Source organism: Nomascus leucogenys, chromosome 3, assembly GCF_006542625.1.
Source record: "Nomascus leucogenys isolate Asia chromosome 3, Asia_NLE_v1, whole genome shotgun sequence".
In the NCBI taxonomy this organism is placed as follows: domain Eukaryota; kingdom Metazoa; phylum Chordata; class Mammalia; order Primates; family Hylobatidae; genus Nomascus; species Nomascus leucogenys.
The window spans coordinates 92150086-92155984 of NC_044383.1; positions in this window are offsets into that span (position 1 = coordinate 92150086).

A 5899-nucleotide genomic window follows, 5' to 3' on the forward strand; every position below is an offset into this window, starting at 1 on the left:
GTCACTCTCCTGCTCCAAACCCTCCACTAGCATCACACTTAAAATAAAATGCAAACGTCTTGCCACAGCCTGCAAGGTCTTACATGCTCTGGCTCCCATTTGCCTCTCTGAGCTCATCATCTTCCACTCTGCTCTACTTGCCCTAGTTTGCTTGTTATTCTTTAAATACAGTAAGCTCATTCTACTTCAGGGCCTTTATCCTTGCTATTCCCCTGTGTTTATTCTTTACATTTCTTCTCTCTGTCATCATTCAGGGTCTACTCAAATGTCACCTTCTCAAAAGGGCTATCACTGAATTAGCTATGTATAGCTGCTCTCCCTTCCCTTCATTTCCTCCAGAGCTCTTACCACCATCAGAAATCTTGTTATTTATTTTAAAAATGATTTGTTTGTTGTCTGTCTCCCTTTATTAGAATCGAAGTGTCATGAGGGTAGAGAATGTCTTGTCTTCTTCACTTGTATATCTCAGGGCCTACAAATGTAGGACCAGAACCTGGTAAACATAAGCATTCCCCATATATTTGTTCAGTGAATAAATGAATGAGTGAAATAATATTTTTATGTCACTTTCTCCTTACTGAACTTGTAGTTAAAACTTTAACTTCTACATTCAAAGGGGCCAATAAATTGGATTCACTAAAAAAAATCTATTTCAAATACAAATTATGTCATTGCATTAGGAGTCAGCCATGGCTGGAATCAATTACTGCTTAAAAAAAATATTTTCTCTCTCTTGCACATGAAAGGATAGATACATGAAAACTTAAGAGATACAAAAAGTAATCAAATATATTGAATAAGATATATAATTTATTTAAACATGCATGTCTTTAAAGGTTGCCCTATATATATATATATACATCTTTTAAATATATGTGCGTATTTTAATGACATTATATATACAGGTTTGAATAAGTAATTGTATTCTTAATGAAACAGAAAAGGGCATTTTAATAGAAATACATGTTAATCTGTCTCATTAGCAAAAAACAAAATCCAATAGTATTTAATGTAATAAAACAAAGCCTGGAAGTAAAAATCATAAAATTCAAAATGTATGGCATCCAATAAAACGTTATCAGGCATACAAAACAAAAACCAAGACCCATAATCAGAAGATAAACTAATCAAATTGAAATATATCCAGAAATGACAGAACTACCCCACAAAAATATTAGACAGCTATTATAATGTGCTCCAAATGTTCAAGAAGTTGGAGAAAAGTACAATCATAGTGAGGAGAAACATAAGATATTTAAAAAGATTCAGATGAGTCTGGGGGTGGCAGCTCACACCTGTAATCCCAGCACTTTGGGAGGCCCAGGAGGGTGGATCATCTGAGGTGAGGAGTTCAAGACCAGCCTGGCCAACATGGTGAAACCCTGTCTGTACTAAAAATACAAAAATTAGCCAGGCATGATGGTGGGCACCTGTAATCTCAGCTACTTGGGAGGCTGAGGCAGGAAAATTGCTTGAATTGGGAGGCAGAGGCTGCAGTGAGCTGAGAGCCGAGATTGTACCACTGCACTCCAGCCTGGGCAACAAGAGTGAAACTCAGTCTCAAAAAAAAAAAAAAAAAAAGATTCAGATGAAATTGTAAAGATGGAAAATGTGATATGTTAAATGAAAAATCCATCAGATGAAATCAAAGACAAATTCAATGCTGCAGAAAAGAAAAAAAAATCAGTGAACTTGAAGACAAGCAATACAGATTGTTCAACAAGAAAGACAAGAAAAAAGAACACAGGGAAAAAAATGAACAGAGCATCAATCATCTGAGGGACAATTTAAGAAGTATAATGTATGTGTTAATGGAGCTGCAGAAGGAGAAAATACAAAAGTTTAATTCTTTTGAAATGATTGAAAAATTTTCACATTTGATGAAAACTGGAAACAAGTTCAAGAACTCAGCAAACCCCAAGCAGAATAAATATAAAGAAAAACACACCAAGACACATAATAATAAAAAAAGTTAAGATAACCAGTGTTAAAGCGAAAATCCTAAAAGAATCTGGAGGTGGAGGGAGTCTGGAAGACACACTACAGAGAAACAAAAATGAGAAATACAGCAGACTGCTTCAAAAGCTATGGAAGCCACAGACAATGGAAAGACATCTTACTGCACAGGAGAAAAAAAAAAGAAAACCCAAATATATCAACCTAGAATTCTGTATTTAGCAAAAAGACCTGAGAGAATGTTACTAGATTTACTGCTCTACATGAATGTTAAAGCAAGTTCTTTACATCAAAAGAAATTATATCAGATGTTAATTTGAATCAATACAAATGAATGAAGAGCTCTGGAGATAGTAAAAATATGAATAAATAGAAAACATTTTTGTCATTCTGAAGCTTCTTTAAAAATAATTAACTATCTTAAGCAAAACTAATGAATTGTCAAGTTTATAATATAGGTAAAAGTAAAATGTATGAAAACAATAACACAAAAGTGGGGAAAAATAGAAGCATTGTTATGAGTCTTACACTATACATTAATTGAAGGTAGACAGTAATAAGGTTAAAAATGTATATTGTAAACCCTGAAGTAACCACTAAAATAGTGAAATAAAGTGGTTACTTTATTATAATATAGCTAATAACACCATAGCAGAGAAAAAATGGAAATTAAATAAAATCTAACCTCCACAAAATTTGGAGAAATAAGGAAAAAACAGAACAAAGAGCAGAAATGACAAATAGAAGAAAAAAAATGTTAAATTTAAACTCAAACATATTGATAATTAGATTAAATATAATAGTTTAAACACCCAAATTAAAGGGGATTATCAGATTAAAAAGCAAAACCCAACTATACGCCCTGTATAAGACACAGGAAGGGGAACATCACATTCCAGGGACTGTTGTGGGGTGGGGGGAGGGGGGAGGGACAGCATTAGGAGATATACCTAATGCTAAATGACGAGTTAATGGGTGCAGGAAATCAACATGGCACATGGATACATATGTAACAAACCTGCACATTGTGCACATGTACCCTAAAACCTAAAGTATAATAAAAAAAAAGAAAAAAAAAGACATAAATATTAAGACACAGATAGTTAACGTTATTGAATAGAAAGATACATTATGAAAACACTAATCAAAAGGAAGCTAGAGTGGCTGTATGAAGTAGATTTTAGAACAAGGAATTACATCAGGGATGAAGAAGGTAATTTCATAATGAAAAAGGGGTCAATTCATTAAGAGACTATGAGAATACTAAATATATATGTACCTAATATCAGAGCTTCAAAGTACACAAGCAATATAATACAGTCATATGTTGCTTAATGATGAGGATAAATCCTGAAAAATGCATCCTTAGGTAATCTTGTTGTGAGAACATCATAGTGTACTTGCACTAAACTAGATGGTATAGCCTACTAAATGCCTAAGCTATATGGTATAGCCTATTGCTCCTAGGCTACAAACATGTACAACATGTTACTATACTTAACACTGTAGGCAACTGTAACACAATGGTAAGTATTTGTATATACAAACAGAAAAGATGCAGTAAAAATACAGTGCAAAAGATAAAAAAGGTACACCTCTATAGGGCATTTACCATGAATGGAGCTTGCAGGACTGGAAATTGCTCTGGGTGAGTCAGTGAGTGAGTGGTGAGTGAATGTAAAGACCTAGGACATTACTGTACACTACCGTAAGCTGTATAATTACTGTATGCTTAGGCTACACTAAATTTATAAAATATAAAATTGTGCTACAACATTACAATAGGTATAATATCACTAAGCAACAGGAATCTTTCAGCTCCATTATGATTTATGGTACCATCATTGCATATGTGGTCCATTGTTGACTGAAACATTGTTAGGTGGCACATGACTGTATATATGAAACAAAACTAGATACAACTGAGGAGAGAAATTGATAAATCAACAACTATAGTTGGAGAGTTTAACAGCTTTCTTTCATTAGCTGAGATAACAAGTATACAGAAAATCAATAAAAATATAGAAGACATGAACGACATTACCAAAATTTTGACCTAATTGACATTTATAAAACATGCTACCCAACAACAGAAGAATACATATTCTTTTCCAGTGCACATAGAAAATGTACCAAGATAGGTCATATTCTGGGATAGAAAATCAGTCTCATAAATTTTAAAAGATTGAAATAACAAAAAATATATTCTCTTACCTCAGTGATATTATATTAGAAAGTGATAACAGATAGCTATATGGAAAATCTAAAAATATTTGCAAATCAGTCAACATATTTCAGAGTTCATGGGTTAATGAAGATTCACAATGATTATTGGAAAATATTTTGAGATTAATAGAAACAAAAACAACATATCAGAAGTTATGGGATGCAACATAGCACTTAAAGGTAATTTTAAAGCATTAGCCACTTATATTAGAAAAGAACAAATATTTCAAGTAGATAATCTAAGAATCTACATTTAAAAAACCAGAAAAAGAAGAGTAGATAAAGCCTCAACTAAACAAAAGAAAAAAAATTGGGTATCAATGATAAAGGGAACAGTAAAACAACAGAGAAAATCAATAGAGAAAAAGCTGGTTTTTAAAAATTACTAATAAAGCTGATAAAACTGTCGACCAGGTGTTGATAAACTATGGCCCATAGACCAAATAAATTGTGTCACTTGTTTTTAATACTCTGCAGTTATAAATTGTTTTTACATTTTTTAAAGATGTTAAAGAGGAAGGAGGAGACAAAGAAGGAAGGGAGGAAGAAGAAATAAGTCTACGGCCCACAAAGCCTAAAATAGTTACTATCTAATACCTTACACAAAAAAGTTTGTCAACCTCTGATCTAGCCAAGTAAATCAGAATAAAGAAAAAAGACATGAAGTGTCAATATCATAAATGAAAAAAACGATGTCAATACAGATCCTACAGACATCAAACATATTATTGGAAATCTTATGAACATTTTATGCCAACAAATTCAACATTTCAGAATAAATGAAAAATCTATTGAAAGATACAAACTATTATAGAAATAAATCATCTAAATAGTCCTATATCTACTAGGAACACAGAATTTTTAGCTTAAAAATTTTCCCATGAAGAGAATTTTATGCCCAGCTTCAACAGTTAATTCAATTAAACATCTAAGAAAGAGAATACAAATTTGTCCAGAAAATAGAAGAGGATGGCATCCTTTCCAACTCATCTATAAAACCAGTATTACCCTGATACTAATACCAGACATAAATATTATTATAAGAAAAAAAACCCACAGAATATTAAGATAACATGCCATGACCAAGTATTGTTCATCCCAAGAACTCAAGGTTAGTTTAATATTTGAGACTCGGTAAATTCAGCATATTAACATACTATAATAAAGGATATAGTTTATAGTTATCTCAATAGATGCCAAATAAAAAAGAATTACAAGCATTTTATTTTTTAATATTTGAGAGAAAATTGCAGCAATTTCGGAATGAAAGAGAACTTCCTCAACCTGATATGGGACATCTAAAAAAATATGTAGTTAACAATGTATGGATAGACATATAGGTTGCTGGAACTCAATAGAAAGCCCATAGACATCCACACATATGTTGTCAACTGATTTTCAACAAGGGGCCAAGATAACTCAGTCAGGAAAGAGGAGTCTTTCCAACAAATGGAAAAAATAGACATCCATATTCAAAACTATGAACCCAACCCTTATTTTACATCACCTACAAAAATTAATTATAAACATAATTATCACATAAACATAAATGTATCCTAGAACAATAAATAAGCACTAAAATTATACAACCTCTAGAAGAAAATACAAAAGAAAATTATTGTTACCTTGGGTCAGTCAGAGATTTCTTAAATATGACACCAAAAGCTTAAGCCATAAAAGAAAACAATGTGGATAAATTAAATGTCTTTACAATTAA